At 39.2% G+C, this 13,793-nt stretch overlaps 1 pseudogene; it reads left to right on the top strand.

Moving 5' to 3' along the window:
• The first annotated feature begins 12,335 nt into the window (after positions 1–12,335).
• LOC103547573 (glycoprotein-N-acetylgalactosamine 3-beta-galactosyltransferase 1 pseudogene) lies at positions 12,336–13,407 on the top strand (annotated as a pseudogene).
• Positions 13,408–13,793: the final 386 nt, after the last annotated feature.

Consider the following 13,793-nt stretch of genomic DNA (forward strand, 5'->3'; position numbering starts at 1 on the left):
CTTGGTTAGAAATTTCCCTGGAGAAGTTAACAACATTGTATCAGCGTGCTTTCTCAGCCGAAATTTCTGCATTATTCTGTCACCTCCAGAGGCACAAAACAATTCTCAGTCAGATTTCCGCACAATCCTATTTAAGATGGTATTTAAAGCCAAGGGACAGGATGAGATCACTGGGGCTTGAGGATAGAGAGAAAAGAGAAAAAGATCGAGGCTGGGCCTGGGAATTCTAACATGTGAAGGCCGATCAGAGAGAGGGAAGCCACCAAAGGATCTGAAAAAGAGTTTGCAACAGGGAAGCATGAGAAAAACCAGGAGGGTGATGTCGCGAAAGGGAAGAAAATGATTCCAGAAGGAGAGGCCTTGGTGAACGAGGCCAAATTCTACTGAGAATTCTAAGAAGATATAGAGGGAAACTTGGTCATGGGTTTTGACAGAACAGAAATCTCTGCTGTCTTCAATAAGAATCCTGTTGTCAACCTTAAAAATAAAACAGTTATTTTACCAGCAAAACAAGTTTATTTAGGAATAGCCAAAAAATTACAATTTGGGATATGCATGCTATGGCAGACCATAGGCAAATCTAACAAACAGGAGAGAGGAATGTTATTTTATAGAGAAAAAGGAAGAAATTAGGAGAGATTGTTTTCAATGAAAGTCTATTGGGTAAAAGCAAGGTGGTGATGGTTTCCTACTGGCTGAGTTGCTGAGGTAGTCAATTTCTGTTTCTGTAATTAACTATACTTTCCTGTTGACTATTTCTGTTGGGGTCTGTAGCTGTAATTGACTATCTTCCTTTCACAACTTTCTGTTGGGGTCTGTAGCTGACTATCTTCCCTGTAATTGACCTCTAACGGTACTGGTGGGAGCTCCCCTTTCTGGCCTCCTGACTCCGTTTTAAATGAGGTTTCCTTTTATTAATGTTCACACTGTCATGGGGAGGTGGGAAGCTCCCTAACACTGTATGGAAGGAAGAATGGAAAGGGGGACTTGGAGACCATGATGACAAATGTTCCCAGTTTTGTTACCAAAGTAAATGGAAAAATGAAGTAGTGATCGAGGGAGGATAAAGATTCAAGGATGCATTGGATTTTTGTTTTTGTTCATTGAAATATAGAAAGTATTAAAGCATATCTGTATGTCAATGGAAATGATCTAATTGGCAGAAAAGTTGTTTTTCCAAGAAAGAGGGGATAATTGCAGAGAGAGGTCTTGAGAAACTAGAGTTGAGGGATTTGACTTAGGCACAGAGATGTTTAAAAAGAGGGAAGGAAGAAACCATGGGTGCAGGGGGCATAGGGAATTAGACCTGCTGATGGGGAGATGCAGCGATTTTCTTCCGGTTGCTTTCATATTCTCAACAATGAATGCAATGATGTCAACACCTGAGAGTGAGAGAGGTGTTTGGAGAGTTTTAACAGAGAAAAGAAGTTATAAAATAACTTGCTAGGGAATAGTAATAGTATTGTTTGGTTACACTTTGTGTCAATCTGAAATTTGGAATAAAAAAGTAGCCTTTTTCTCTAATTTGATCTTTGTCATCTTCTATATAATACTATTAACCATTTCCTGTGTGAAAATCATGTCTTACCAAATTGATTACAAGTTCTTCAAAGGCAGGATGACGACAGTTCTTAATCTCTTTTCCAGAGCACACTACAGGGTCCCAGCCCGTAAACATTGCGCTCATAAACATTTATGGGATTTAAGATTGAATAAACCGAATGAAACACTTCAGGAAATGTTTCTAACAGTTCTTCCTTGTTCTCTGTATCTTATTAATGTAGATGTTTGTATGAATTGGTTGTCACCTCTCTGTGCACATACTCAGATGGTGGGCTTTGATAATGCCATGAACACCTGTGTCACCAAAGGAATCCAACGGGTCCCTTCTGAAGATCCCTGAGGCAGGTCCAAGTTAGATATGTTTTCTGCTCATCAGACCTGGTCTGGAGCATGAGGAAGCATCCTGGTCGTTATGTGTTTCTAGTTTACTTCCTTTGAATGTTATATCACAGCGTTTCAAATTCTTTTCTAACTCTCAACAATATGATTAAAAAAAAGCCATAGGCTTTGCTCTAGGAATTGAAAAGAAGAGCTTTACTTTCTAGATGAAAAAAGGTTTCCAAATGAGATCATGCAATTACGCTAACGATTTTAGAAAATACTTGAAATATTTAATGATTTTTTTTGACTAATGTTCATACAGTACTGCTGCATTTCTGCTAGGTAAATACTGATCTACGAAAATGGAAGGTTATTAAAGTAATTGTCAGGCCTGCTGAACCTTGGGTAAAAGAAGCTGCACTCACTCACGTGGATGGATCTTTGTAGCTAAGAGATTGGCCATGAACCACCCAGTCCAAGGACAGCGGGCATTCAGGAAAACTGCCTCAATGTCATTTAAAGGCTAATCTTGCTACTAAGTTCCAAAGCACAGGGAAATGTTTCTAGGATGGAGTAAGGTGCAAATCCAAGAAGCGATCCCTTTTAAATATGGAACTCACAGAATCATGTCCATGAAAATACTTGAGGACTAATAACTAGAAATTTTCAGATATAGCCTTCCTCTATGCCACAAATCTCACAAACTTCTTCAGAGACTGTTCTCTAAAAAACTATTTTCCACTTAATGTTACGACATGTTATTCTAAGCTTGATGTCAGGCAATCTCCTCTATGTTTTTAGTTCCATATGTGGAAATGTTTGGCAGCCGCAGGGCAGGTCCTTACTGCTCGTGGCCAGAAGAGGCTCAGTGTTTATGTGTAAGGATGTGTAGGGGGCACTCTGTCACCATAAGCGTGCAACCACTCTGTACTGTGAAGAAAATGGTAACTTTTTGAAATAAAAGTAATTCAAATTCGCTATTAAAAATTCAGAAATTCAGACAATTATGAAGAATGATCATGCAAAAATAGAATTCCTCAGAGACAAACATATTTAATATATTGATATGGAAACTAGTTATCAGTATTATTTGAAAGAATCAAAATATATTCACTACAAGGTTTACAACTTAAAAAACATCCAATTTTGTTATTCTATTTCATCTTTTAGCTTCTTTCTGTCTTACTCTCTTTAAGTACAGAGGAAATAGGCAAATTATTTCATCAAAATCATGTAGAGTTCAGATCAACCAGAACTGAACATTCTCTAAACATGCATATCCCCCATCTACCTTTTCTGATATTTGGAGCTGTTTTATAAGTCCTGCTATTACCATTTTTCTTAAGTAGTTCATAGAGAAACCAGTTCTAAGCACAAAAGTTTGTTAGCAAACACAAAAGGAGGCATAAATTTTCTGTCATATTATGTAATTCATTCAAAATTCTCCCAGTACTATCTACCCTTTACAAAGCATTAAAGACAAAGAGATCATCTTCAGAAGTTTTTTCAAGTCATAATTTGAAGAGAATTCTTCTATGTTCTAGAGATAAAGAGTAGACAGTCATATCAATTATAAGGGTACAACCACAGGATATTAGAACAGAAAGAATCACTTGAGATAACCTAATCCAGCTCCCACCTCCCTCCCCAACTTTTACTTTGTTTGAGAAAAAAAGCCAGAAAGAGGAAACAACTTGACCAAGCTCATCTAATTAGAGTCAGTCCTGAGACTAGAACCTATGACTTAGTGTGTTTGACTCCTAGAACTCACAACCTCCAGAGAACTCCAACGTTGCTTAAAGAACTCTTGATTTCATAGAAATAGAATGTACTGACCAGCTGGGAAGTTACCACAGAAAACCTTACCCACAGAGGTAAGGCCAGTTCTCTTGGCTGGTCTCCCAGGAAGCTGTCTATATCCGAACCTTCATTGTAATTAAGCCTTGTAGGATGTTGAGATGGCATGTTACACCACAGGAACAAATCGTATGAGCTGAAGCACCAAAGCTTGGACCCAGTTCCTGATGGTGTCAGTGGACAGATTGGTGCTGCCCCAGTCATAGATCTTAAGAGCCCTATTGTCCAAAGGCTGGGGTTCCCTCCTTGAGTCTGATGTTTGGCCTTGTTAGATCCCCATATGCTGTCCAGAAAGCAGTGGAGAGAGGGTCCTGCAAGCCTGCTCCATTTATAATGCCCATTGTCTACCTTGTTAGGTCACTGGCCCTTAGAGCTTGACACTCACCTATAGGAAACTTCCCAGTCAATACTTCAAACATGTATACCGTAGCCTCCCATCTATTGAGAAAGAACTATTCCTGCCATAGAAGGTATGAAGTCACTAGATCTCTTCTCATTCTGGTGGAATAATCACAATGACGTAAAAGAGCAATTTGTTTTGACATTGTGCTGGATAGCCTCCATTTTCCCTTCCGGGCCCCCTCTCCATGCTTCTCCACCCATACATGTCCACCCCAAATTTTAAGGACACAGAAGGTCTCACTTGTTCTCAGGCTTCAGGTGAGATTTGGCCAATAGGGTGCTGGCAATAGAACAAAGAGAAGGAGAGTGAGGACAGAGGATTTATTCTCATGCCTAGCTCCTGTGAGTTCACCTCCGGCTGGCTGAGTGTCTCCCAAAGATCACTGCTTTTCTCGATCTGACCTTTACTGAAGGACTCCCTCCTGCATGTCAATAATCTCTCCCTCTTTCATACCTAACAATGGTAACATTTTCGCTACTATTTCGTCTTTTGGACTAACCTGCATGGTCCCGACACCCTCTCCCTACCTTTGTTATTATTTCCTTTGTCAATGAAACTTCTCCATCATGTCCTCATTTCAGAGAGCCATCTATTTCCTCGTGGGACCCTGATGGATACAAATGTCAAGGTTTTATATCATTATCTCTATCAGGGAATACTGAGGCCTATCAGTCTTCAGGTAGGACATAAAAATGTTTTGTGTTTATTTCCTTGTTTGGAAAGTAGGCCATTCAACAACTAAATCCTTCAAAATGACGTTCCTAGACAGGCATCTCTCTGTCTCTCAGACTCTATCCCAGTTCCTAGACATTCAAGTCTATGGCCTTCAGAGTCTTTGAAAGAGTAAGTGAATTAGACATTCCCCTGATAGTCAGGGCATTGGAAAGAGCAACTATAAAGGAGCAATGTCCGTCATTACTAAAAGCTAAATGATGGCTACGTATCGATTTTAAATATTGATCTTGCCTTTTATCTGAATGATTTTATGATGTTTCTTTAAAATAGTTTCCCAGAAATCAATATAAATTTTAAAGGTCTTTGCTCTGCACTGTCCAAAGCACCTAGCATAATGTTAGGGAGAAGGCAATTGATTTGTTGCCATAATGATACACAATTGTTTGTATACAATTGTGTAGTTGTATGTGCAGCCTGCCATTCATAGCTTTAATATCTTTAAAAATCTGATTTTTAAAAATTTCTCACTAAATAGATTAAAATAACATCCAGAGAGGGATTATGTCGCAAATACTACTCATAGAAAGGGTCCGCATGACTTTGTTTGATTATGATATATTCACTAAGTCAAATCATAGCGGAATCTTGCTTGCTCCCAATGCTGATGAGGAGCAGTTGACAGGTGGAAGCTGATCAATATAAGAATAGAACTGGGGTAACCACTACCAATATCATGTCACCCTCTAATCATTTTAATCACAAGGTTAGGAATCAAAGGATCAAGGATAATTCTAGGGAAAAGAGGCAATTTTTTAAGGATTTTGTATGCTGTGTGCTTAGTAAGATCTCAACCTAGATCCTTGCATTTACTGAAAACTATTACTGGGGCCAGCCCTGTGGCATAGTGGTTAAGTTTGGTCCACTTCATTTCAGTGGCCTGGGTTCATGGGTTTGGATTCTGGGTGCAGACCTATACCACTCGCCAGCCATGCTGTGGCAGTGACCCATATATAAAGTGGAGGAAGATTGGCACAGATGTTAGCTCAGGGCTAATCTTCCTCAGGAAAAAAAAAAAACTATCACATCTTTTCTTGCATCATTTCAGGGAGAGGGAAATCAAGCTAAATTCTATCAAATAATATATGAATGACACCGTTTATTCATCTACATTTGATAAATATAATGAAATCATGTTGATTTTTAAATAGAAGACAGTAACAGTAAAAAGAAAACTTGTTTTTTCTGAATGGGATCTTATTTAAATATGAAAGAGGATACTTAAAGTAATGACAAGGTAAAGATATTGTCTACACCCATACACATACTTGAATGCACACACATGCACACACGGAATACTTTTAGATCTCAATTTTTCAAATACCTTGCCAGATTGAATGTAAAAAAAATACTGATTTTGAGTGTTTGCTAAACATGAAAGTGATACTAAGAGTTCAATTCTCTAGAAGCTCAAAGATCTCCTTTTCTTAAGTGGATATGCTCTGGAGTCTAATGTAAAGTGCATTACTGCTGCTGCATCTTGCTTTAGTTTAGACAATTAGGGATCTGTTGGAAATTCCACTCTGTACTTCCATTTTGGGGCCTTAAGACCAATTTTGTGATGCAAATAACCTTTAACTCAAATTTTAAATATGAAGGTTCTGCACCAAAACAATTTTCAAATTCACATTTCCCATCTAAACTAAAATCCATTTATACATACACAAGAAATTAACATTATTTTCCTAAGAGTATACTTTCCCGACATGTTATTGTTCTCTAAAGCTTTTCCTTGTTTTATAATTAATTCTTGAAAATTATTACTTTGGAAGGAAGTAAAAGATCATCTTACCTGTTAGACATATTTCAAAAAATCAAAACTAACCACAACATGGATAAAATAATGAAGCCTTGGCTTGATGGTAGTTTACACTTTAAAATATACGTTAATATAGCATCCTAGTCATCTCAGTCTTTGGTTTCCTAGTAAACAGTCTCTAGGAAAGGCCTTTTTGATTGTCATCTACCACTCAGCATATATTTATTGATTATCTGTAAAGTGCATGGCACTGTGCTCAACTTGGGGCTACAAAGAGGAGCAAAATAGGGTCTCCGACCCTGGCAGTACTGCGAGTCCAGATGCGGGAGATAGGTGTGGGGATGCTGTAAGAGGCTATGACATGGTTTCCAAGAGCCATAGGAGCAGCTCTGTGGAGCTGCATCTGCCTAGGGAGGTGACATGGCGCAGGCTCATAGGAGGCACAAGAATTGAGCTGTATATCAAAGGAGAGTTAATCTTGAGATTGAAGACGACACTAATCTGAATTATTCTTCAAAGAGAGCTCTATCAACAGAGCTATATATAGCTGCAGTGGCCTAAAATCCACAGCTATCTTCTCATCCTGTACGGAAAGTAACGTAGAAATTGGGTGACAGGACTCTTTTGTTCATATGTCTCCTAGACAGTTTAACCTCTAACCCAACTTAATTTAGAGGCACAAATAAAATACAGCTTAGAAGATAATTTCCGGAGACTTAAACCGACTTTCTTCATAATATATGAGACAACTATTTACATTTAAAACTGCAAAACGGTGCACAGGATTGGGTGTTGTATCTGTCTTATGGTGCCTTGGCCTCTTTTTTTCCCATTCAGTTCCAAAATTGCCACTTGGGCCATTTAAATACTAAAGAGAAACCAATTCTAAGAGATAATATGCTTAGATATTTGAGAGTCCTTGCTGGGTATATAGAGCCTGCTTAGAACTGAAAAGTCAAAGTCCATGTCTAGGCAGACCACTCCCTGGGCCACCTCCAGCCCCTACTGTGCACCACGCTGAAGGCGAATTCATAGATTTCTAACATTTATAGTTTAAAGTTATAGTACAATGACTATACAATACTGTATCATTTTCAACATATTTAGATTTTATTATTTTGATTTCTTTGGAAATTTATTACATTTTTAAATTCTCATTTTTATGAACCTACTGTTCATTTTATAACCGTATACAAATTGCCATCATTAATTTCTATTCAAAGTAGGATAAATTGTAAATACAGTACCATATAAAATGGAAACAATGCCTGTGCCCACATAAAGTAACAAAGAAGCATAAAAACAAAATCAACAAAAAGAATGACACTCAAAAACTTTTCAAAAGGACAATAGCACTTCAATCCCTCACTTGCTGTGAAACCCATTCTTGAAAACTTCTTTAAAATGATGAGTTTTAAACTCTCTATTTTGTCAAATCCAGTACTTTGAAATATGTAATAGTAATTGCTTTCACATCTCAGTGGTGTTATTTCTTAGCATCAGTGATAATATGTTCTACCTTAGAGCGCATTGTCTTCAAAGTCATTAAAATGCCATCTCCTGTAGTTCTTTAAAGAGAACTGCTAAAACAATCTAAAAAGGCAAGACTATCCACAATAGTTTTCTGAAATTCTGGGGACCTGCTATCAGAAAAAGGACTTTAAGTAAGGTTTTGGTGTTGGCTTTGCTTTTGTTTTCTAACACATATCTAAGCAATTACTATGTGTCAGTCACTATGCCAGGTTTGGAGGAAAGCAAAGGTAGACAGAGGCCTCACCCCTAGACAGAAAGGAGGACAACTAAACAAACCCTCTGACTAAGTGCTCTAGTGCAACGAGAGCAGATGTATAGGTGGCAATGAGGACCATAGCAAGAACCCCTCTCCTCAACTGGGAAAGAGGGAGAGCCAGGAGTGCTTCCTGGAGGAAGTGATATCTAGGCTGAGACCTGAAGGATGAGTAGAAGTCAACAAAGGGAAAAGGAGAGGGAACACTGTTTCAAGCAAAGAAAACGCCTTATTTGAAGACTTAGAGGTGAGAAAGACTATGGAGCTAAGAGGGAAAAATTCAATAAGGTTGGAGCCTAGATTTCATGACGATGGGAAATATAGCTGGAAAGATATGTAAGAGTAAAGGAATAGATCCAGATTATATAACATTAAGGAATATTTAAGAACGAAAGAAAGCCTTTAAGACGTGTGTTTTACAAGGATCACTCTCTAAAGAATGGGCTGGAGGAATGCAGGAGAGAGATGAGAATGGCTTGCATAGGCTGTGACAGTGGAGATGGAATGAAGTTGGATGAGACTGAGGCCCACTCAGGAGATGGAACTGCCAGGCCTGGGGAGAGACTGAACGTGCAGAGTGGGAAGTAAAAGAGAACAAAGAGGCAGGATGGCTCTCAGATCTCTGATTTCGGCAAACTGACTGCACAATGATGCCAGTCACAAGATAGGAAATGTGGAAGCACAAACAATTTGATGTGGCAAGGGGGAGATTACTATTGCTTAAATTTTGAACATGTTGAGTTTGAATATCTATGGAGCATCCAAGTAGTGATGTCCGCTAAGATCTGGATCCGTGGTTCTTGAGCTCAGGATGGAGACCTGGGAGTCCTCAATAACTCAAATCATGAGAGTGGATGAGGTCTCTCATACGAATGCCGGTTGGGAGAAAAGAAGAGGACCTGGGAAGTGCCCCAGGGATAACAAATTTGAGTGATGGGCAAAGAAAGACAGTCTGTATCTTATGCCAAGTTCCTTAGGAAGGAAAGCTTGAGACAAAGCTGAGTGCTGACACTTCCTTTGGAGTGCCTTGCCTGGGCAAGTTCAATGAGGATGAAAACACAAGTGAATAAAACAAGAAAGGAAAGCAAATAGAAAGCGATGCATTGCCAGACTAGCCACAGCCTCACAGGATAACACACCAAGTGCTTATTCACACAGGCCACCTCCAGAAAAGCCATATGAAGCCTGTGAAACAATTTTTTTCACTGTAAGAAAGGGCAAGCAATTTATCTGCTAGGTTATTCTCATTTCCTGCCTCTTATTAATCAACGTTTGCCCCTGCATTTCCGGGTTCCATTACCCTGTCCTCTCAAGCAGCTGCTGGGAAAGCCTGAGACCCTAGAGGTTCTACCTTAAATGTGGGTGCTGGAGCTGCTACAGCTCCCCCAAGGGAGACACCATACAGGCTATGCTTAAGTCAGGCCCTCGTCTCCACTGGAGGCAGAGACAAGAGTATGTGACAAGAGGTAAAGCAATGGTAGAGGCAGCCAGGACTTGACAACTGCTGGAATGATGCAAGCCACCACTGGTTTATCTAGCCTCAGCTCAGGATAAGCTGCCAAGACTGAGGAGAGAGGTGAGCCTGAGCAAATCTGGGCACGAGTGTGTGAACGGTGAAGGGTATCTCCTGTAAGGAAGCCTGATAGAAATGGCCCAAGGTGGATGAAAGTTAAATAATGCCAAAGAAGGAGAGGAAAAGTGTTTCATAAAGCGGTCATCTATGCCAAATATTTCTGACAAGTCAAATAGGATAAGAACTGTAGTGGATTTTAATGGATTGTCTCTTCTGGCAAAGACACGTTAACTTTCCTGTGGGGACCCGTGCTTCCTCTACTCTCGGCTCATTTGCACCGGATTGAGTTAAGTCCACCTAATGGCCCCAGAATTAGAATGTGACCCAGACACATATCATCAGAAATTCATCTCCATGGTCACAAGGATGACATATCACCTATCCAGGTCATTTCATAACTTTTGCAGGAAAAATTAGGAAAAAGCTATAAACCCAATTTTTCAATTATATGATCCAAATGCTCACTTTTTCCTAAGTTTAGCTTGATTTCTATCACTTGTACCTGAGAGATTCCTGATAACTACAAAGCGGAAAAGGTGTCCAGTGGATTGGTCTAGTGTCAGGATTACTGGGGGCCTTGGAAAGAACAGTTGCAGTGGTGCAATGCTGGAAGAAGTCAAGGTTACGTTAATTATTTCTTTATCCTCTTTGTCAACTCTTCAAACACCAGTTCATCTACTGGGAAAAGACTAAGAAAAACAACCTTCAAATGTTTAAAGCATCCTAGGAAGAAGGAGAGATGATAGTCACAAGTGCATTCTGCTTGGTGTCTCTTCTCCAAATTGTGCTTGCGTAACTTCCTTGCTCTCTGTTAGCATCTGCAATTCCACCTTTGAGAGCTGGGAGGGGTGACACCTCAACGGCTGCTGGATTCCTGCTCTGTCCCCTGTGGTCCTGTTTATCCTTGGTAAATAAAAGCCGCGAAATGTCCTAATTTGAACCTGCCATCTCTTTCCTCTTGGGATCCCCACTGATCCAAATTCCAAACTTTGATATCCTAATGTTTAAAAAGGAACTTAGAGCACAACATTCTCATTAAGGAGTATAGCTAGTTTGTTGTTGCATTGTATTGTTTGTTTTATTTTTAAAGAAGTATATAAGACAGCCAACTCCTTCCAAATAGCATTCTTAGACAGCCAGAAGGACAGACCACTGTTTATCTGTCTTTCTGTCTATCGGAATTTCATTCAATCAGCCCAAGGTTACTAGAGAGTCACATTCCTGATTTTAGGGCTGTTTATAAAGTTCAGTGAATCAAGGGTTCACCTCACAACGTCACAACCATAGAGCAGTTGTTTTTGAAATAAAGAAAACTAGATAATGGCTGAACATTGAGTTCAAGATTGCCTTTTATTCCGAATAGCTTTCGTTATTTCTTCTCCCCAAACATTCCTGAGAAATTAATGTGTATTTGGAAGGCCATTATGTGCACCATTCACACTACCTAGCACACTGCTAGGTGCAGAATAGATGATTAATAACTGCTGGCTGATTAATTTGTTTGCAGAATTAATTAGTTACGCAATCTCCACAGTCAGTTCTATAGCTGTGTATGCAGGCAGGCCATTCTTACCTTTACTACCTCTGAAAAATATGACCTTTCTTGCATTGTCTCACTAGGTAGATTAAAATAACACCCGGAGAGGGATGATGTGGCAAATCCTACTTATAGGAAAGGTCTTTAACTTTTATCACCCTTCTCTCACCCCATAATCAACTCAATTCACACATTTAAATAACTGAAGACTTAGAAATCATTTTCAGAGATGTAATCCAAAAAAAATGTTTAGAAGATAATATGCTTCAACATAAAAATGTCCTCATTAAGCCTATAATAGCTTTTTCTGAACATAAAACTGTGAAGAAAAGTTAATTTACATATTTCTGATATTTATTAAAAGTCATTGGAATATCCATTCTTAACAGACTTATCTGTATTTTTTAAGTTGATTTTTGGAAATCCATTCCATTTTTCAAATTCTCATTTATGATCTGAGCCCATATTATTACACTTAAATAACCCTAAAAATTGCCATCAGCAACTTTGATTCAACAGATGATAAACTTGACAGTTTTCACAGTTGTTAGAGAGCAACAAATGTAACGAAAATGATGTCTATGCTCATATAAAGTAACACAGAATCCCACATACATGCGCGCACATCCAAACTGATCATTAAAAATAATACCTGAGGGTGGAGCTCATGGGAAAGAGCGACTGGGCGGTTTCCACTGCTGCCACTGCCAGGACCACTGCTCAGGTGGGTCCAACCATCTTGTTCCTCCCAACCTCGCAGGAGTGGAAGAAAACAGCCATGGATGTCAGAAATACGCTTAGGACATGGCCTCGAATTCTTGACTACATTGTTTAACCTTCATCTCTGGATCAGCAATCAGACATTTTTTTTCTCTAATGTTCTCATCTATTTAGTATTTTGCTGAAGAAACAAGGTGATATCAAGCCTAATATTCTGAATAATTATCTTCATTCAATACATTCAGATGATACTGGACAGAATCATGTAGAAGGGGTGTTGAAGTTGAATGCAGATGCTAGTAAATAAACATGAGAACACAGATGTCACGGAAAACCTCCATCAGAAGGTGAAAATTCTTTGCTGGGTTATGACAGAACCCATGCAGCTCTGACGTATTGACATATACGTCAGAGCTGCACGGACCCAGCATTGTAATAAAGTGTTGTTTATAAGCTCGGAAGAAAATAAAGACTTCCCTGCTGTGAGAGTAAACACCAAAGAAGGCAGAGACCATCTGTCCTGGAAAACAGTTAAGGTCCTTTCAGTATATTCATGATCGTTATCTAGAACATACTGTTTGGTTTATGAGAGTAGAGGATGATATTGAAATCATACCGGACAATTTGAGATGGCTGCTTGTAAACTATGACCCTGAAGAACCCATTTACTCTGGGAGAAGATTTAAACACTAGGTAAAGCAGGGCTGCATGAGCAGAGGAGAAGGATGTGCAAAGAAGCCTTGAGATTTGTTGATGTGGTTAAAATGAACATCTCCTGTTTCCACTGCTGAAGACTTAGCGCTGGGGAGATGCCTGGGAATCCTAAATGTAGAAGCAGGGGATTCCAGAGATCCCCTGAAAAAGAAACTTGTATCCCTTTTTTGCAAAAATACCATTTAATCCAAGGTTCTCTACCCAGAACCCTTTGGTACTAGAAATGTAACTATGATCCTCCTGTGGGGGTCCTGGTGCTGTTCTGATTTTGCAGTTTTTCACTACACAAATGCTACAGCTATGTACGAGTTAGAATATCTCACTGATCACCTTCAGCCATGTGGTAATTCACATAGGTATCAACCTCCCTCACCTGAGAATCTCCCAAAAGAAATAAGCAAACAAAAATAAAGATCCAAAAGCAAACTTAAGAAACTCTTGAAAGAAACTCATGAAAAAACAAAGGTAGAGTGTCTAATACTACGCTGAAAAGGACCTCAGTGTCTTTTAAGAGGGCACTGGGTCCCAGTGAGCAAGTCTTTCTAAGCAAAAACCCCGTATTAGAAATCTTTTGTAGGAATGGCTGTAAACTGAAGCGTTAGCAGAAGCAATGAAGTATGTTACAATGTGTTTCTGATATGGGATATTTGTATGTGTACACACACACACACACACACACATATATATACACAAAACACTGTATTTTAAAACAGTGGTCAAGATGAGAGATTTTGTTGCCTCTCTCTAACCAGCTGTCTGTGGCAGTCACTGAGAAAGCAGTTAAACTTACTAAAACTACACTGCCCCATGTTAAGTAAAATGTGCATG

This window comes from Equus przewalskii, chromosome 8 (genome assembly GCF_037783145.1).
Source record: "Equus przewalskii isolate Varuska chromosome 8, EquPr2, whole genome shotgun sequence".
Taxonomy (NCBI): Eukaryota; Metazoa; Chordata; class Mammalia; order Perissodactyla; family Equidae; genus Equus; species Equus przewalskii.